The sequence below is a fragment of the Canis lupus genome, chromosome 23 (genome assembly GCF_003254725.2).
Source record: "Canis lupus dingo isolate Sandy chromosome 23, ASM325472v2, whole genome shotgun sequence".
NCBI classification, from domain to species: Eukaryota; Metazoa; Chordata; class Mammalia; order Carnivora; family Canidae; genus Canis; species Canis lupus.
This window is the reverse complement of record NC_064265.1, coordinates 26,658,550-26,680,155: the sequence shown is the minus strand read 5'-3', so window position 1 is coordinate 26,680,155 and position 21,606 is coordinate 26,658,550. Positions and strand designations below refer to the sequence as shown.

At 44.5% G+C, this 21,606-nt stretch overlaps 1 long non-coding RNA gene across 1 annotated transcript; it reads right to left on the bottom strand.

Annotated features, from left to right (window-relative positions):
- Positions 1-9,674: 9,674 nt before the first annotated feature.
- Positions 9,675-21,053, bottom strand: LOC112661169 (uncharacterized). The gene is made up of 3 exons (XR_003137476.2): positions 20,888-21,053; positions 17,953-18,124; positions 9,675-10,450 (listed from the first exon to the last, which is right to left on the bottom strand). It is a non-coding gene; the product is annotated as an uncharacterized LOC112661169 (long non-coding RNA).
- Positions 21,054-21,606: the final 553 nt, after the last annotated feature.

Below are 21,606 nucleotides of genomic sequence, written 5' to 3'. Positions count from 1 at the left end.
GGCGTTCCACAGCCCACAGGGAAAAAGGAGGGCACACTTCCTCATGTCCCAGTAACAAAGGCAGATTTAAGGTTTTGAATACAGCTGCTAATGCTCTGAACCTTTAGCTTGGAACCATCAGCAACTGAAGTCGGAGAGAGTGGGAATCTCAGTGTAAAAACCAAAACATCCAGGGCATTTTTATTTAAGAAAGCTTCTGTCCTCTGACTGCCTAAAATCTGGGAATGTGGAAGGGATGACACACAACGGGGGATGGTGGCAGTGAGGATTACAGAACCAGGTGATGATGAAAGAAGAGGAAAGACTGGATCAGGACAAACACGTTCTTATCCACTCTCCATGAGGTTTCCTTCGATTTGTAGTAGAGGTTGGCAACTCATACCACAATCAACATAGTAAATCAATTGCTTCTGATTTACATTTTTCTTTCCCCCATTTCTCTTTCTGCCTTTCTTTTTATCACTTGAGGTAAGATGACTATGTCTCATTGGGCCCTAAAGACAAACCCTTGGGCCTCCTCCACTCACTGGGAATATCAGAAAGCCTGGGCTTTGTGTCTAACCACCTTCAAAGCTTACCTTCACTGGGACCATTTGCCTCCCTGCTGATCTCATCCTGCCACTTCCTTTGATGACAGATTGTCCTATGAGGGTGGTTGTGGAGCTGTTTTTGGAGTCTTTTTGCCTCATAAGGTGGTTGGGTTAAGACTGGTAGATCTGGCCATCATTTAAGAAGGAAAAATATCCTTTTTTTCTCTGTTAAAAGGGCTCTTCAAGTCTGAGGTCCCAAAGACTAGCTGTGTGTTTCTATACACATATATTGCTCATTACCGGGGTAAAAGTAACTCCTAAGAGCTATGGCCTCAAAAACACAAAACCACCATTTCCTTTTCTGTCTCCCTTTTGAGGATCAAAGTCAGTTCACGAATTTTCTCTCTCAACTATATTTTTGGGTTTTGGGCCAATGGGCCTAGGCCATGAGCTCTTTTTCTAAACTTAAAGATCTAAATTTCAATAATTTCATGAGTGCTGGTGAAGGTGGGGCTGGGTTGTGCCATGGAGCTGGGGATGGTGATGCTGTTGTTCGTGAGGACATTGATGTTGAGAGTAATGGTGGTGGTGGTGGTAGCAGGGTGTTATTGATGATGGTGGTAATACTGATGGCGAGTGTGTATGAAGGTGGTACCAGGGATGATGATGGTGATGAGCAGTGTAATGGAGGTGGGGATGGGGGTGGAGGTGGAGTGGTGGGAGGCATGCTGGTGGTAATGGTAGGAGGTGATATGATAGTGGTAGAAGTGGAGTGGTGACGGTGGCAAAGAGGGAGACTGTGGTGAGGGTTGGTGGCGTGGTGGCAGTGATGGTGACTCTGATGGTGGAAATGGTGGAAGTGGTGGTGATCATGGTTGGTAGTGTGATGATGGTGGGAGAAGTGTGAGTTTTGGTGGTGGTGATGGCAGGTGCTGATGGTGGCCGTGGTTGGTTGTGAAGCATGATTAATCCTTTCTCTCCAACTCCTGGGATTCTTATAATAACTATGTAAATTTTCTTCAGACTGTTACATGTCACAAGAGGAGCAGCTTTGCTAGTCATGAAAAGGGTGTTTTTCCCATGACAGGGGTGTCCCTGGCTTACATCTGCATAGCAAGAGTGGCCTGAAGATTTGCTCAATTATGACTTGACAGCTTCTTTTGCTGAAGAAGAGGGGGCAAAAACCCTGGTGGGCTGCCCCACTACTGATTCTTAGTTAACCACAATTTTTAGTTAACTCAATTTTTGGTTACTATGATAAACACATAGTTTCCATCCCATCTCCTGGATTCAGACATCCTCATCAGACCTGTACTTGTCCTCATGAAGTCCTTAGGAAGTGAACCTCTTCAGACATCAAAGACAGGGGGCCTGAGCAGGATGAGCCTAATGGACAAGCATGCTTAAGGCATCTGGGGCCCTGGGTAGCAAACAGCCCCTCCCCCAAACTCCCTCCACACACCCTGGTTGACGCTGCATACAGGCCACCTTTCCCTGTGGTGACTTTCATTCACTGATTGCCTCTCTGTGTCACACACCATATAAGAGGGTTCACATAAATTATATCAATATGACTCTTAACAATACTGGTGTAAGGATGGCAGCTTTATCTCCATTATAAAGATGAGGACACAGGCTCAGAGAGGAACGGTAACTCACCTGAGGTCACACAGCTAAGTAGGCAGGTCCCTGCACATACTGTTGCCCCTTACCTCGTTTTTCATTCAGTCAAACACAGAATGAAACATTCCACAAGGATGTTTTCAACTCAGTCAGGGTGTTTGGAACACTAACATATATTTTTTTTTCTGCCTAAAAGCCCAACACACCACAGGTTCCCCTTTGAAAGGCAGAGAGATAAGGAGCTACCACTGTTAATGTGAGATTTCAGTGTCCACTTAAATCTAACAATGAATTTCTGATCATTGATTTATTCTGATATATATTTCTATGACTGGAAATCACAGGAATTGTCCCCCAAAGATCCTATTCTTTTGGATGCAGGAGTGTCCCTTCAGAACAATATAGAGGAAAGACTGGTTTGGAAGGAGTCTATGTTTTTCTGTTACTTCTATTCTAAAACAAATATTTATTTATTTATTTATTTATTTATTTATTTATTTATTTATTTATTTATTTTTAAAGATTTTGTTTATTTATTCATGAGAGACAGAGAGAGAGGTAGAGACACAGGCAGAGGGAGAAGCAGGCTCCCTGCAGGGAGCCCGATGCAGGACTCAATCCTGATTGGGACTTGATCCCGGGACTCCAGGATCATGCCCTGAGCCAAAGGCAGATGCTCAACCACTGAGCCTCCCAGACGTCCCTAAAACAAATATTTAAAGAGCTTTCTATTAGCAACATGTACGGTTAAGAGAGCTTCCATCTGATAGCAAAGCCACAGGTTTTCCTGGGGAACTGAGGAAAAGAGATGTCTGCTAGGACTGACTCTGTGAAGCAAGGTCACCTTGAAGCAAGGGCTGATGGGTAGAGGGAGACAGACACAGGAGGGTTTTAGGAAGCTGGCAAACAGGGGCTGCTTCTCCCACTCCCAGCTCAGCAGCCACTCAGATCTGGGTCACGGCTTAGAACAGGGGAGTAGGGAAGGCCATAGCACCTTCAAGGTAAAACCAAATAGTAGATAGCTGGCCTGAGGGAAACATGAAGAAAGTCAGAAACCCGTCCATCTGGAAGGAGGGAGGGAGGTTGGAAGAGAAACAGTGGGTGAGGGGAAGCAACACAAGAAAATGGTTCTTGCAGATGCAGCCGTTGGGATCGGCTGCTGGGATCTGCAGGTAGTGCTGACATGACTCCCCCGAGCCCTGTAGTCCAGGTTGCCAGGCTGAGAGACACCACCGCCAGAGACCAAGAGTTGCCCCCACACCCCCTACTTCTTGAGACCGTGAACAGGGCATGGCTATTACGTCTTTTTGTCAGATGCCCAGGTTGCTTGCCACAATCCTGTGGGGCTGAGCTGAAGCCAGCATCTGGGCATTTGGTGCTTCGGTGCTTGCAGTATTGGAGGAAGAAGCAATGGGGGTGGGGTATCGGCTTTGAGAGCTGAGGCCTGCGAGACCAATGAGTCACCAGGGACTGGAGCCTCGAAGCTTTCTGCAGGGCCTCCTTGGCTTTCTGGCCTGGACTCAGTCTCTCTTGGACAGAAGGGAGAAAGGTGCAGGGCCCGGCTCAGGAGAGTGGTGTAGGCCCTGGGAGGAGTGGGAAGGCCCTGAGGGGCCCAGAAGGGGACTAGGGATGGGGCTGTTTCCTTAGCAACCACTCTGTTGTAGCAATGAGGAGAACAGTCTCCCAGCCTTTCTATTTCCCTGAGGAGTTTGATAAGCCTTAGCCAGGGCATCAGGGGGAAGCTGTGCTAATGATTTTGTTTTGCCAAAGATTTCTCTCATTGGGCTCCCCTGGAACTGGGGAGGAAGGGGCAGGTTGGCCCTGGGTTGATAATAGGCACCTGGGGCAGCAGAATGAAAGTGGCCACAAATATGGAAGAGGAAGATAGAGAGCTCATTTCATCAACCACCAGAAAAAGAGGAAGGCTTGTATCCTCAGGACTTTTTATTGCCACCATTCTCATAGTTTACTAAATTCAGAAAAGTATTCAACCCGTCGAATCTTCATCCATACCTCAGTCCTGGAATTATTCCTTCATTTATGGATTCTTTCCATAGCGATTGATGAAGTACGTCTTATGTGCTGGGAACTTACTAGATGCTGGGGATACTGTTCATCATTAAACCCAATATTTATTGTGTCTTCATTATTCCCATTCTACAGACAGGGAAACTGAGGAACAGAGAGTTGTTATGAAAGATTATAATAGTCAATGTGGTCAATCTGGTCCTGGCCTCCAAGAGCTTTTATTCCAGTAGGGGTGATGGACACCAAACAAATAATTACACAATTATTTGATTCTAATTGTGGTAAATGTTATAAAGGAGATAGGAGTTTGTCACAGTCTGGCGAAAAGATAGGAAAAGAGACTGGGGTGCAGCTTTGAAGAAGCTAGAGACAGGACCAGGACTAGAATGAAGCAAGAAAGTCACTGAGGGCTAGAGATTAAAGGTCACACTCACAGGTGCCCTGGTGTCTCTCTCACTCCATGAGTCCTGGCCTTGCCCATGGATAAGGTGTGGGAGATAAGGGACACTCTTTTGAGAGATACTTGGGGTAAGCATATGGCCATGAGGTTGTCCGCAGAGTTAAGGAGAAGGCCTAACTTCACGAGTGACAACTTTGAGAAGGTGAGAGGGAGGTGTTGGCTTTAGATGGGAGCAAGGATGCTTCATCTGTTTTAGTAGGAGGGAAAGCAGAGGTTTGGGGACAGATGAAGATAAACTGATAGATTTGTTAATAGGAGGATGAGAGAGTTTCTGACTTCTGTTTGTTCAGTAAAATATCAGATAAGATATTCATCTGAATGTAAAGCCAGAGGAAGGTGTGTGGGCAGTTTGAGGACAGAAAAGAAAGTCCACAAGGCTCTTATTCAAGAGTGGCGGGGCATATGTTGGCAGTTGTGTAGGCTGTCCAGGTAAAACCCATGTAAGACTGCAGTCACCATGAATTTAATCTGAGACCCATTGTTACTTTGAGCATTCTGCTGCAGCAGGTGCTGCTACTCAGAGGTCTGGAGTGGGTGGAGGGGTGAATTCAGCCTGAGTTGGGAATTAACCAGGTGAGCAAATGGCAGGGAGAGAGGGTCGGAGAGTCAGGGGAGGTTGCCAGGCAGTGAGTGAAAGGTGGATCACAAAATACAATTTGGAGAAATAGGAGGGTAGGCTTTTGAGGGGGTAACGGATAAAGAGATAGTCACTTCTGGACTGAGAGGCTCCATGGAGAAGCAGGGTTGGTGGGTTGGAATGGGTTGTCTGAATATGTGAGCAGGAAAGTTTCTGAGATGATGCCTTTTCCGTGGTGATAAGGTCAGAATGACTATGGACAAAGGTGGCTGGGTGTGGGGCCCTGGGGGAAAGATAAATGGAGGTGAAAAAGTCAAAGAATAAGAATGCCAAATGGTAGATGAGTCATCCATATATGTATTTGAAGTTGTGATTACAGAGCCAGAGTGGAGAGAAAGACAGTTTCCAGGTGCTGGAAACTTCCAGGATTAAGGGATAATCCCTTATGGATTGTTAGAACTCAGGACTAGAGACAGGTTGAGATGGTCTAGTTTGGAAGCATGAGCTCTAGAGGAGCTAGGGCTTTGCAGGAAGAAGAATGGAAAATGGCTTGAAAGTGGTAGTGAAGCAAGGAGGATAGAGCTCAGTAGAGCTCAGGAGGAAATGGTGTCTTCAGGACAGACCTAATTTCCAGATTTAGGGCAAGAAGCAGAAGGGAAGGCTCAAAGAAGATGGCAAGGCTCTAGAAGCTTTTAGCAAGGGCAAATGTGAAACCCGAAGGGCCCAATGGGAGGATTGGAAGGCAGAGCAGTGTAGAAGATTAGGGTGGGCCAGTACATGCCCAGAGTGGTGTGGGGAGAGTTGTCTGGGGGTAATAGCTGATCTGGGAGGCAGACATCTGATGGTCTGTAAAATGGAGACAATTTGTATATTTAAAAAATGATTTCCATTTATAATCCTTTGATTGCAAATGATAGTAGAAAACATTGTATATTGAATTCACCTTGGGTGTTGGTTTTCCTGAAATTGCTCAACTGTTCCCTTTTTTTGTGGATTTCACCAGATGACAGTTTCCTTGGCCTCTGTCTCTCTAAGACTCATACCATCAGAATGAGCATAAGGAATAAGTAGAGAGTACTGAATTTGTAGCTCTTTGTTGAAATTACCTCATTCAAGGCATGACCTTCTTTCAAAATCCACCAAAAATGTTGCCTAGATCTTTGGGCCATGTTGCTAACCTGACATAGTGTTCCAAGGAATGGAAGTTCCAGGAGAATATGCTGGTGGAAATGATCTAGTTGGAGTAGTCACAGCTATGCTCCACCATTCTTCTCCTCCTGCCCGAGATCATTTTTCCAAACAGTTTTTTTTAATGTTTTTTTGTTTTTGTTTTTGTTTTTGTTTTTTTAACAAGAAGGAGAAGAAACTATGGCAGAATTTTACATTCAGGATCCCAAGCAAATTGTTAGGATTTTATGATGCTTCCCCCTTGTCTCTACAATTGATACACTTATCTCAGGGGCAGGGATTCTTTTCTTTTGGGAGTTCTATCCTGCAGTTAAGGATCTATGTTGGAAGTGCAAGGGGAAGAGATTCAATAGAACCCAAGGTGAGTTTTTCCAGGGCAGTAGCTAGTACGCTAAGGCAGGAAGCTTTTTGTGGGACTGAACCATTGCCAACTTACTAGTATAAAGATCGTGCATGGGAAAGAAAATGGATAAAGTTGTAGAAACCCCAAATGCAATAAATACACAAAAATCCCACACGCTGTGCCCAGAAGGAGCACCCAGGCTCAGCCTAACACTCTCAGAGCCTTCCACCAATAGCTCTTTGTTGAATATCCACAGGAAAGAGAATGCGGAGGTGAGTATAGTATGCAGGATCTTAGAGTGTCTTGGAGGGACATTTGCAGAGTCCATAGAGTTTAACAGTGTCCTTAATCAGAGTGATCCCAGTGAGTGATTATGCGTGGTATTCATGAGTACATACGTATGTGTATGTGTGCATGTGCCTATGTGTGTGTGCATGCACACACACACACACATTTATACATTTACTCTTGTCAAAACACTAGAGGCAAATCCTGACAAATTTGTGACTGATTTAGCCTGAGCTCTTGGTCTAATCATAGCTTGGTTTTGTGATGACAATGTAAACAGGCAGCTGGAATAAGATCAAGTGCTTCCAGGTCTGATCATCTGTAATTTTAACAGCAAACTTTGAGTTTGCACACTTGGAGTTTATGTGTGTGTGGAAGGAGGAGAGAGAGGAGATGAGAGGAGGGAACTAGTTTTAACAAATCTCTCACTTGCCTCTGGCACCTCACAGCTCACAGAGGTCTTCCATCCTTTTGATCCTCACGACATCCCTGCAAGGTAGATAATTCCATGTCCTCTTTCTGGAGGAAGAAACTGAGGTGCCAAGAGTTTTAATCTCTGCAAATACAGGGGAAGGTCTGAGGTTTTCAGGCTCATTAACTTTCTCCCTCTTCACCCTTAATGAAAAAGTCAAGTACAATTAATTCTCTAAAGGCAGTAACCAAACTTTGAACCTGCAAAAAAGTCCGTGAAAGCACAAATCAATAAATGTTACCTGATCTGTTTACACAAATGCCATTATCAGGTCATTTGTTGCTAGGGAGCATGTAGACAACAAGCTGTGGACCTGAGCCGAATGCCAGTGGGCTCTACAAGATACTTTATTTTCCAGAACATGCTAAGAAGGGGTTAATTGTTAAATGCTCAAAGAAATTTAAGCTAACTGAAACAGCTACCGAATCAGCCATAAAATGAAGTGGCTATTTTTGCCAACTGTGCCCTGACTAACACCCTTCGGATGAACTTGTGTGCCTTTCCCCAGAGCAGCCAGTCCATTTGGAATCATCCACAATTCTTGGGGGGAGGATGTGGCATGTCAGTGTCTTACTACAGCATGTGCATCACTAAGGGCATCTCTCCAGTGCTCTCGGCTGTCCATTTGGCTTCCAGAGACAGTTCAGCCCTTTAGCTGCACAGACATTGCCATGGGCCATCCTGGGAACTGACCCATCTTGGAGAAACACAAGTCTGGCTGTGGGTTGGAAGTAATTTAAATTAAAAGCTGCCCTGTGGGGGGAAACCCTAAGAGTCCTTCCAGAAAGAGAGGCAGCTTTTAAATTTGTGACCTCTTTCACAGTGACTGGCTTTCCCCTTTTCTTGCTTGTCTTTGTTCCATCCTAGCCTAGGGAGTGGCCCACCACACCATCTGCATTCCAGCCATGAGAAGCAGGGAGGGAGAAGCATCACATGGGAGGCTAGGCAGGTGGTCCCAGACAGCTGGGGTTCGGGGGAATTGGAGTGGAGATGGGGACCTGAGACTGCAGCCCATCCACCTTGATGGAGGAAGCCCAGTGGAGGTGAGGGACAGGGGTGCATCTGAGTAGTTCTGGGAGCACAGCTCATGCCAGCAACGGGATGCAGGCAGCACGACTCTGCTTGAGTTCCCCCCATGCTGGTTGGGAAACCGCGCCACCCCAGCAGCCTCAGGAAAGCAGCCATAGACGAAATGGGCAAGACCGTGTTCCAGTAAAACTTCCATCGCGAAACCAGACAGCGAGCCTATGGGCCATGGTCTGTCGATCCCTGTTCCAGAAGACATGTACAATGAGAGATGTAGCAGCTGTCTTTGAAAAATACAATCTGCTGCAGTCCACCCTCTGCTCAGAGGGAAAGACGGTTCCTTCCTATTGTACTAATGGGTAGGAGTGTATTGCAAAACTCTGAGTAGGTCGGAGATCAGGCTGGCCCACTGGACCTTGGGAAAGTTGTATGACTTTTTGACACTTTAGCATGCCAAGGAGACATCACGAGTCCAGCCGAAAGCTTATTTAAGCTCCTGAAAGTCTTCATTCATTCCTTGCTCCCTTCCCATAGCCATGGCTCTGCGCGGGCGAGGCAGAAGGAGCCCATGCTACCTTTGCTCCTGGTTCGGTGATCTTGCATCTTTAGGGGGTCCCCAGGAGTCTGCCCTTCCTCTCTGGGGCTCCTGGCATCCTCTGGCCTTCCATGGCCAGCCAAGAGCCCTGGGTCTGGAGCTGGCCACCGATAACTTGCCACCAACGGGATTCCTTGCATCCTCTCCCGAGGAAGCTGTGGGAAGGTAGAGGAGAGCGATCGGAAGGCTAAGCAGCAGTGCGGGACTTTTCTGACTCGCCCGGGAATGCCAGGGGCTAGTCTCTGGTCAGCCTGTGTAACCTAGGAGCGAGAGGGGACAGACAGCAGCCCACTCAGGAGCTTCCAAGGCTCTGTGTGCACCCCCGGCTGGGTTGCTCTAGCTCCTGGGTACGCCCCAGTGCTCCCCCTTGGGCCTTCTCACACAGTGGTCTTCTGGAGCTGATCACTCAGCTCTGATCCGTTCCTTAGTTAAGCCAAGAAAGGAAATGTCTTAGTTTCCCCTCCTGCCATCTGTCTCAAGTGCTGCTTTAATTCTGCTTTCTATATTCTCTTCCTCCCGCCCTCCCTCCCTCTTTTATCCCAGCTCTTACACATGAACACGTTCCCTCTTTTCACACATCTCTCACGCAGAATGACTAGAATCAGAGGCCCGAGGACTGCATGCAGCTGAACCCACACTAACACACAGGGACTGACGGTTTTTTAGAAAGCCCCGATGGTGAGGTTGCTTTACTGCTGAGCACAGACAACAAATAGCAACTCCTTATAAACTTGGGGGTTTGTCTACCTTCCTGTGGCTTTTCTGAGTCTTTCCCCCTCCTACAGAAGTTTCTGTGACAAGCCGACTTCTTTATTTGATGAGATATGTTCTCCTCCTACATCTGATTATGCTGGAAAATACATGCAGAGTGGAAAAGACCACGCAGTTCCTGCCCATCTAAGTCTCTATATGAATGGATCCGGGAAGAATGAAGACAAAACTGAGCTTTCCTTCCACGTGGGCTCTTGGCACAGGGACTTACAGGCACGGGGATCTGGATCTTGGACACAGACCTATTACAAGTCAAACACCTATGGGATATGCCTCTCATAGTAACAACTACACCCCTTCCCCTCTCCCAGGTCCCCCACTTCCCCTCAGTAGATTCCACCCACAGATGGCAATGACTTATTGAAGCATTTTGGCTCAGACGTGACGAAACAGGCACTGATGTTGGGCAGGCAGGAGAAGCCTGCCGTCCTTCTGCAGGATGGATGGGACGTGGAGTGATGTAGGAGAAGGTCGGATTGGTGACTCCTCCTGAATGCCATTCTGTGCTCTCCAAGAATGCTCTTGCCTGGCACAGTCAGAGGCACACCCCTGTTGGCGAAGCCAAAATGCTTGATTATTCGGGGATCTCTGGTAGTAACTAATTACAATAATACTCTGGCACACTGGCTCAGGGAAGGTCCCAAAGGCTGCTTGTTGGTCAGGCATCAACACTCTGGATGATGTATTAGTCTGAGTTCTCCAGAGAAACAGATATCAGTATCAATATCAATATCTACCAAATCGAATCTCTTTCTTTCTCTCTCTCTCCCTATATGTATGTACGTATGTATCTATCTTCCAATATCGAAGGAATTGGCTCCCATTACAGAGGCTGAGTGATCCTGGGAGCAAGAGTCTGGAGACCCAGGAGAACCAGTGGTGTCAGCTTCCAGCCTGGGTTTGAGTCCAAAGGCAGGAAGACACCACTGTCCCAGCTTGACACAGTCAGTCAGAGAGAAGTCCCTCTTGCCCGGAGTCTTTGTTTTATTCAGGTCTTCAACTATTTGGATGAGGGCCACCCATGTTAGGGACCTACACTCAGTCCACTGATTTACATGTTAATCTCATATAGAAATAGCCTCACAGACACACTCAGAATGTTTGCTCAAATATCTGGGAACGCTGTGGCCCAGTAAAAGTGACATAAAATTAACCATCACAGTTGAGGCCTTGAGGGAGTATCTTAGGGGAGAGCTGGGATTTCCTGGCTGGTGGCAGGCACTTGGGAGCCGGGGATAGTGATGACTTACCAACTAGTTTGGAAGGATTTTGATATTTTAACAGATGCTTTGGCTGTATTGTTGTGTTTCAACTAATGACAGCTCTGCCTGAACATGCTGTGTGTATCAGTCCAGGCCAGAGGTATGGATTTTCTTGCCCACTATTAAACAATTCCCAGAACATCTTGGAAGCTCCAATACATGACTGAGGCTTAGTTCATGAGATGCATCCATAGGCAAGCTGAGAGATGCAGAAGGCAAAGCAGGCAGAGAACTGATTTGGCCAGCCGTGACAGGAATCGCCCATTTCCCTGGACACTAGGTGGCGTCTAGTAGCAGAGGTGGCAGCTGTGTTGAATGTCTCCCATGTGGCAGATGTGTTTCTTTTCTTCTTCTTCTTTTTTTTTTTTTAAAGATTTACTTACTTATTTATTCATGAGAGAGAGAGAGAGATTGATTGAGGGAGAGAGAGGCAGAGACACAGGTAGAGGGAGAAGCAGGCTCCATGCCGAGAGCCCAATGTGGGACTCAATCCCGTGACCCCAGGACCGCGCCCTGGGCCAAAGGCAAGTGCCAAACCGCTGAGCCGCCCAGGGATCCCCAGGTGTGTTTCTAACTATGCTCACACCTGTTATATCCTCGGGCCCTGCAGTCAGACTGAAGTCTGAATCCTCACTATTTGTTTGATCTCGGGCAAGCTACTTAGTGTCTACAAGTTTTCTCCTCTAAAAAACAGACATAATGATGATACCTACCTTGTGGAGAGTCACAGGCAGAAATAAGCATTTTGGCTAGAAAATACTTGAGTCTGGGCCCTTCTGGGAGATGATCAAAATATCCCACTGGACTTGTTAGAACTCCAATCTGACACTGATTATTTCTTTTTTTTTTTTTAAAGATTTTATTTATTTATTCATGAGAGATATAGAGAGGCAGAGACATAGGCAGAGAGAGAAGCAGACTCCCTGCGGGGGAGCCCGAAGCAGGACTCGCTCCCAGGACCCCGGGATCATGACCTGAGCCGAAAGCAGACACTCGACCACTGAGCCACCCAGGTGTCCCTGACACTGATTATTTCATTGGAGTCCAGGAAGAGGGGGCTCAGGAGAGTGGGCGGCAATCTGTGAATACTGAGAAATGCTTATCTTTGATAATGAAGTGTTATTCTGGAGTTTATTCCAACATCCTTTGAATTTTGCTAGTATGAACTGATGATTTCTTAGCCCATGGTCATCTCTGGGTGTTCTAACAAAATTAAAAAGTTTAGAGCCAACTTCTGGCAGAAGTGCCTCATTTCCTGAAACTGGCTTGAGGAGCCGGCTCACCCTGGGAGGTGTGTCTCTGCCTCCCTGATACTTTCTCTTCCTTCTTCTTCTCTTCTCTCCTGCTACATCTCACCCCTTCTTTCTTCTTCATCTCCTTTATCCTTCTTTCCATTTTCTTTTCAGTTCTGTCTTACCATTGTAAGCATTTAGTGTCTCTCCTTCCTCTTCTTCTATTCACTTTTTTCCTCCCACTTTTTTTCTGTCTCTTTCTCTGTTTCCTGCTGTTTTTATGTCCCCTCCATGTGTGTGCAAGCATGCAGACAAATGCACACACACCAATTGCACAAATACCAACTGCTAATTTTCACCTGCACCTTCCACTTTTAATACACCTAGAAGATGAAGACAAAGACAAACCCCAGGAGCACTTGGTATAGATGCTGTTCAGTTTACAAATAATGAAGATTACTTGGTACTTTTTTCCAAGAGTACTTTGAGAACTGAAAGGCCCGAGATATGATTATTTTGATTATTGTTGGCCATTCTATTCATGGCTCATGTCACTTTTGCACACCCTGACATTTTGCTAGGATCTCCATACATCACCAACACCACTCTGGGCCCCCAAATTAAAGCCATTCTTTAATGAGAGTTCAAGAGAGAAGACAAAGGATGGAATTTCAGGTCACTGAGCAGTGGAGATGTGTGCAGAAGGAAGGCAGTTATTTACATCCCCTACTACTGTTTTATCTCTGAAGGGCTTTTTGGGGGCCTCTTTGTGGTATAATAGCCATTGACCCATTCTACCATGGCAAACTTTGCAAGGAGTTAGGTGAGCCTGGAGAATTCTATGCAATGAAGGAGAGCCCCGGGCAGCCATAGAAACAACAACTAACAGGATCTGAAAACATGTTCACCTTAATGACCTTGGAAAGTCTGCCTTGCAGGGGCAGATGGAGAAACTGAGGCTCGAAGAGGTTACGTTTTTCAGCTAAGGCCATCCAGGAAGCTGATAAGGGATAAAAACTCAAACCTGGGTCTTCTGATTCCAAATATTCTTATAATACTTCAAGTATATTACTAGAAATTAGCCCAAATGTACTATCCCAAGTGGTGACAGTATAGTTTTTAAGCCACACAAAAGCAATTTGAGGGAACTCATTCCATCTCCAGCAGCTGAGGCCTCCTTAGAGAACATAGAAACACCAAGGTATTGGAGATTCAGGGACTCAGTGACAGTCTGGCATAGGGTGAGGTAAGAGACTAGAGTCCCCAGCACAATGTGACATGATCTCTCATCAGACCTCCAACCCAGGCTGGATGAAACAGCCTTCAGAATCCTCATTCCTCTCTTATTCTGATTCTAAATTTGCCAATCTTAGGACAAACTTAGATCCTCCAGAACAAGAGCATTGGAAAAATGGAAACCTCATTACAGGATAGCAGCTATCTAATCCCTAACCTGGGGAGCTTCTCCTTGCTGGAAATGCATAGGTTTGGTTTACATCACTGTCTGTTTGCATCTGGCTTATTCGGGAGCACTGACACAGCTGGACTTCTAAAATTCACCAAGGCTGAAAACCATTCACTGACTAGTGGCGAGATGGCTAAGACTGGCACATCCTGGGGGCCTCCTGGTGGTCAGCAGGCAGGCCTGCAGGCAGCCTGGCTTTACCATACCCTTTTATGATAGTGTTTGTAATTGCAACAATCTGGAAGCATTAGAAATGGTCAGGACTAAGGAAATATGGTAGAGATGGCCTGAGTTCACAGGTGACCCCCAGAGAGGAGCAGATGAAGGAGGTGCTATGTAGACAGGAAATTTGACTATTAGGACAACTGTGAAACTGCATGAAGAGTGGTTGACATGGTGCTAAATAGAAAAAAAATTGGAGTCTGAAATGATAATGACACACAATTAAACAACACTAAAAATGTATGTAGGCAGGGCGCCTGGGTAGCTCAGTCAGTTGAGAATCCAACCCTTGATCTCGGCTCAGGTCTTGATCTCAAGGTCGTGAATTCAGGACCTGCACTGGGCTCCACACTGGGCATGGAGCCTACTTAAAAAAAAAAAAAAAAAAAGTATGTAGGCTCCAGGATCAAGATTGGAAGAATGGAGGTGTAAAAACAAAGATAGTTGATTATTATTTTCTGAGTGAAAAATGTTTGAAATATTTTTAATGTTTTATTAGTCCATGTTTACTGTGATAATGCTGCATGACAAATAACTCCACAACTTCTAATGGCTTATTATTACAACAGATATTTATTTCTTGCCAATTGGTTTGCAGGTGATGGTGGGCCAGATGTGGATCAGCTTGGCTAGGCTGGACTCAAGACTTTAGGTTAGGTTCTGCTTAGTTTCATTTTGAAGCTCTGTCTAAAGTCACCGTGGTGATCCAGGGCATGACATCCTGATTGCAGAGATCAAATGATCAAGAGAAGCATGTGGAAACATGTAAATGTCTCTTGAGAGTCTTGGAATTGGAAACTGTCACTTTTGCCCACATTCTATTTGCCAAAGCAAGTCATATGACCAAGCCCCAAATGAGTGGGATGACGAGATATGTTCCACTCAGTAAAGCTGTTGAATTATGTCCACCAAAATTCCTACAAGACGTCTTAACCCCCAGCACCTCATAATGTGACCTCATTTGGAAATAGGGTCTTTACAGAGGTAATCGAATTCAAGTGTGAGCATTAAGGTGGGCCTTAATCTGAAATGACTGGTCCTCACAAAAAGGGGAAATTGGACAGAGAGACACAGACTGAGAGAGGACAATGTGAAGACAGAGAAGATCTGCCATTTACGGCCCTCAGGAGGAACCAACCCTGTTAATACCTTGATCCTGGACTTCTAGCTTCCAGAAATGTGAGAAAATAAATTTCTGTTGTTATTAATTTTATTTTATTTTAAAAAATATTTATTCATTTATTTAAGACAGAGAGAGGGTGTGCATGTGCACAAGTGGAGGGCGGGGTAAAGGAAGAGAATCTTCAGATTCCCTACTGAGCCTGAAGCTCTATGTGGGGTTCTAGCCCACAACCCATGAGATTATGACCTGAGCTGAAACCAAGAGTTGGTTGCTTGACTGACTGAGCCACCCAGAATTTTATTAATTTTAAATTTTAAAAAGTTTTCTGTTGTTTATCTTAGCAGACTAATATAGAAGCCATGGGAGAAGAATAGAAGGAAGAATTAAGGACACACACACACACACAAAAAAAAAAAGAATTAAGGACACATAATACAATTTGTGACAATGTTATTCCAATAACCATTTAAAAGTGCAAAATGTGGGGCACCTGGGTGGCTCAGTGTTTGAGCATCTGCCTTCGGTTCAGGTCGTGATCCCAGGGCCCTGGGATCGAGTCCCACATCAGGCTCCCCAGAAGGAGCCTGCTTCTCCCTTTGCCTATGTCTCTGCCTCTCTCTGTGTGTCTCTCATGAATAAATAAATAAAATCTTTAAAAAAATAAAAATGTAAAATATAACATAGTAAAAAGTACATTGACAGTCCTTTTCTCATTATCAATATGTCTATACAATAATAACACAGCCACAGTGAACACTTAAAATGTAAGTATTACCACGTCAGGAATGATCCTAAGCTCCATAAATGTATAAACTTCCTTAATCCTCAAAGCAGAATAATATCTCTGAGGTAGAAACTACCATTATATTTAACTTAAAATAAGGGAACCGAGGCCCAAAGAGGTTAAGCCACTTGCTTCAGCTTATACAGCATAGTGGTAGACCCGGGATATAGCCCAAGAGAGCTCTATTTCCAGAGCCTGAGCCCCTAACCACTTGGCTATATTCCATCCTTCACACTCAAAACTGTTTCTTTCCCTTTGGCAGTACATTTGAATGATCTGTCCCTATCAAGCAGGTAAATTTTATTTCTTATCACAGTCCACAATCTTACATGATCTAGCTCCTACATGCTTTGTAGGCCTTCTTTCCTTTACTCTAGCCATACTGACCTTTTTTTGGTTCGCAAACATACCAAGCTGGTCCCTGCCTTCAAGTGTTTGCACTTGCTGTTCTTTCTGCCTGGAATACCTCCCTCAGATCTTTGCCTACATGCACCTCCTTGTTGAAATCTGAGCTTAGATGTGACATTCCCCCAGAGAAGTCTGATCCTGCCACTCCACTAAAGCAGCTCACTCCCACCTTAGTCACTCTTCCTCTCACCACATTGTTTAGTTTTTATTCACAGGTCTTACCAATAGCTGAAATTGTCCTTAAAAATGTTATCTGTTTACTTGCTCGTTGTCTGTCTCCCTCTATCTAGAATGTAAACTCTATGACAGAGGGACTTTGTGTATCTTGTTCATGACGTATTTTTAGCAGATAGAGTGGTTTGTGGCACAGAATGGGTGCTCGCTAAATACTTGTAAATGAATAAAGTTCTCACTCGGCCATGACATTAAGTGGACTTGCCAGAAGCACTGAGTCTCAGAACTCTTGTCTTCTAGACAGTACAAGGAGGTCTGGAGACATACAATCCACATAGGGGCAGAACGATGCCATTGATGCCAAATTTTATTTCCAAGCAAACACAGTCTTTAAGTCTTAGTCACTGTGGTTAGCGGCAAGTGAAGTCATCCATTCCAGCCAAAAGGAAAAGTTAGAGGGAAAATGGTCATACAAGATGCATGAAGAACAGATATCAAGAGTCGAGTTTCCATAGCTTTGGCTTCTCAATAATTACTGTATTGGATGAAGCTGGGTCACTCTGAGCTCTTCTAAAGTAGGTGCTGCTTCATTTGTCTGGGTCGGTGTTAGGTTTGGGCAGCTGAGCCATCTGTAGAGGGTTAGGGCTCAGCGCCAAGGGTCTGATCTCTACTTGGCTGCAAGCACCTCATTGCTCTGCTACCTCCGCTTCATGGGCTGGATGTCTGTTCCCTTTAGTTGTATGGGAGGAATTGGACTCTGAGTTGGTTTCTATTTTCTCATGAAGCTGTCTAGGGGACTGAGGTGGGGGTATAAATCACCAAGCTTCTGAGAGCATAGCTTTAACCACAGTCTCATGTGTCTGGGCTGGTCATAAGACATCTCAGACTGTGAGTCCTGACATTCTGTTGGCTGATAACCTAGCCAGCATCCCCATCTCACACCCAGGCTGATGAGATATGCCGCTGTCCCTCTGCAGATGCAGAACACTTGGTGGGTGAATTGAGACTAGAATGTCTGCAGCATTAGACTCTGCCTCTGTTTTAGAGCGACGTGTTAGATGAGAAAGTAGCTAGTGGTTCACATTATCTTGTATCAAAGAACTCAAGACTCTTAGCAGAATTTGATAAATGTTGATCTTTTTTAAAAAAGATTTTATTTATTTATTCATGAGACACACACACACACACACACAGAGGGAGGCAGAGACATAGGCAGAGGGAGAAGCAGGCTCCCTGCAGGTAGCCCGATGTGGGGACTCAATCCCAGGACCCCGGGGATCACGACCTGAGCTGAAGGCAGACACTCAACCACTAAGCCATCCAGGTGTCCCATAAATGTTGATCTCGATGAGATGGTAGAGATTAATAATTTGAAGATTACCTAACTTTCTGCAGAGAATAGATTCATCTACTTTTAAAGATGCCAGGATGCAGGGAAGAGAAGGAAAAAGTTCTGGGCCTCAAATCTCTGCATTATGCAGGGCTACTTCCCCAGGGAAAGGGACTTGCGACTCATGCTCGGGGTGAAGAAATCTACTCAAGATAACTTGGATCTGAAAAAGGAAAATTTAAATAAAGATCAAGTTTATCATTCTTTGAGGTAGTCTACTGACATTAGAAGACATTCATCTCCCTGTTTCTATATTTTTTTTAAAGATTTATTTATTTATTCAGAGAGAGAGAGAGAGAGAGAGAGAGAGGCAGAGACACAGGCAGAGGGAGAAGCAGGCTCCACGCAGGGAGCCCGATGTGGGACTCGATCCCGGGTCTCCAGGATCACACCCTGGGCTGCCGGCAACGCTAAACCACTGTGCCACCAGGGCTGCCCTCTGTTTCTATACTTGTTAAAATTTTTCTAAGTAAAAATTTTATGTGCTTAAAACTTTTCATTGAAATACAGAGAAAAGCGCACATCTCTCGAGTGTACGGCTTGATACATTGTTTTTTCAAATGAAACACATCTGTGTAACCAGCACCAGATCAAGAAACAGAATTATTGTCCATCTCTCAGAAGACTTTGTCACTCCCCCGTTCTACTCACCCCCCCCACAAGACCACAGCTATCCTGATTCCTAATACCTAGATGAATCAAGGGCTGCCGTAAAGTAGACATTGAGTGGGTGCTTCAAAGTCATCTCAAGATTAATATGTTCTTACTTCTAGTTTTACTGCTATTTCTTGTGCATACTATTACTTACATTTACCATTAGACATATGATATACGATAAATAATGTAACTCAACTGGAATCACACCCACTACTTCAGTTCTGCTGAATTAACAAAGCTATCCCTTTCTGCTACTACAAGAATGATTAATACTTCTGCAGTGTTACCACATGCCAAGCATTGTTCTGATTACTTTACATGAATTAACTTATTTAATCTTCATAATGTAGTGTTTTTATTATCATCCCATATTATAGGCATGAACTTCAAATGTGCCTTTCTTGTTGCTGCCAATCACATGGTTTTTCCTAGTCTATTTACTTTCATACAATTTCAGATCTTTTTCTTTCTTCTCAAACCTCCAATTCCGCCCCCTCCATCCTAACTCTTAGCTGATGACCTTGTTCTTCACAATTAAAGAAGAGCTTCTATGAACTCCCACCACTACATCTATGTACCCACCAGCCACCATCTGCTTTCCACCCAATACTATACATGGATTATCTGTACTCCTCTAGAAAGAAATATCTTCTTTAATAGGAATTCCCAATCATTTCTTACACTCAAAGGCCTTACCCCAATAATTTGTCTCTTTTCCTCTATGTCATTATTTTTTCACTGTCTTATAGATCATTCCTATTTGCACAAATACACTGTTATTTTCCCATCAATCCCCCCTTCTTTTGATTATATTTTCTTTGCTTCCCTTTGCAGCAAAATTGAAAAGATTTTTCTAGACTCACAGTATTTATCTTCTCTCCAACCATTCTCTCTTAAACCACACCGAACAGGATTTTGCCCCTACATTAAACTAAAACTGTGCTTATCCAGGACAGCAACATCAGCAACATCACCTCTATGGCAATGACTAACATATTTATATACCCAGACCAGTTCTCTTTCCTAAACTCCAGGGATATACACACAAATGCCTTCTCAACAACTACACTTGGATGTTTAATAGACACCTTAGATTTGACATGTATGAAACTGACTGTCTGAGGCTATGGCAGCAACATATGGTCACAGTTGTCTTGTGACTGGGAGGAGCTAGCACGGAGGCAATACTGACTACACATTGAGAATGATAAAGTAGAAGAGGAAAAAGTTAGTTCCTTGAAAACACTGTTGGATCATTTGGTGTGAGATCATAAATTACTTCTTGAGTTGGCTTTTTAGTTACTTGTCAAAATCACCTTAATTAATTACATAGCCCAAATTGAAGAGCAGTTTAATGGAGATCTCACTATTTCTTTTTCCTGATTGTCTTCCTTAGTCTATTCCCCATCAAGAGACTAAGACAATGCAAATCCTTTAATGATAGGAACATTTAAACAGGTTACATATAGGAGGCAACCTGAGATTTCCTGGGGACGCTTCTTTCTTTTTGAGAGAAAAACAGCCTTTCCTTATTTCCTTCACTAACAAAGTGTTGCCAGTTAATGTGATGAGTTCATTTCAAAGGTATAGCTAATGTATTGGTTGTGTAACGAGGCTGGTGAAATCCTGGAGTGGGAGCTTCACATATGAATAAGGATTTATTCTAAACTCAGTTTTCAAAAGTTCCCTGCCCCAAATGAGTGGGGCAAGTTCTAAGTATCAAAGTTAGGGACTAAGTTCTAAGAATGGGGGCTGGTGATATAATTCAGAAAGATAGTATAGCCACTAGCTTTGGAAAAGGACATTGCGGGCAGCCCTGGTGGCCCAGCAGTTTAGCACTGCCTTCGGCCCACGGTGTGATCCTGGGTTCCTGGGATCAAGTCCCACGTCGGGCTCCCTGCATGGGGCCTGCTTCTCCCTCTGCCTGTGTCTCTGCCTCTCTCTCTCTCTCTCTCTCTCTCTCTCTGTGTCTATCATAAATAAATAAATAAAATCTTTAAAAAAATAAAAAGGACATTGCTAAGGGACCAAATATGAAAAATAGCCCAAGATAGCAGTGATGGTATAACTTTTCTGGAAGCAGTTTTGCAATGTGTATCAAAGTCCTGAACAATGTTAATATTGTTTAACTCTATAATTTCACTTCATTGGAATCTAGAACAAGGAAATAATTCTGATGAAGAGTCCCTATCCATCCCCAATCTTCTCTGGGTCCACTCCTCTTGGATGCTCAGCTGGGAGTGTTCTTAGCTAATTTGATAGCACTTACCACAAGAGTAGCTGAAGACAAAAGATGAGAGGGCCTTAGAAAGCTGGTAAGAAGAATACGTGCATTTCTCATTTGAGTCTACACCCTGTTGTCTTGGGAAAAATTATTGCTTGCTATGGTGAAATATGATTTCCATTAGGTAAATCAAAGGAGGCTGGCTGGAATTCTTATCACTGGAAAGGCTGAATGGGATTCTATTCCACAAGGTCACAAGACCAGAACCTTCCCAGAACTTTAGAACTCCTGACTCCTGAGCATAGCAAACCTCTACTAACATCTGGCCAAATATGATGCTTGAGGGCTTCAAAGATACAAGAGACTGGGGGCTGAAGGGTGGACTGTGTATAGGTATGAGAGATTGGACACCCCTCATTCTTCAAGCAGACTCCTCAGGCAAGTCACTTTATGACTCCAGGGGCCTTGAATTGTCCTCTGTTCACCTTCCTCAGAGCTTAACTGGGATATTTATGTGTCCTTATAGGTTCCTTCCTCACCCTCTCAGCTCCCTCTCAATTTCCTGGGACTGTGTGGGACGTTTTTAGCACTCCATTGCAGCTGTGTACAAAACATTAAAGCTTCTCACACCCTTTAAGGAGATTTGGAGTTTTAAGGTTTCTTCCTCAACATCACTTTCTCTTTCCTGCTTTGAGATTCCCACTGATAGAAGAACATAACATTAGGGGCTCTGGATTGACTGAGGTGACTGTTGAGTTAAGAGA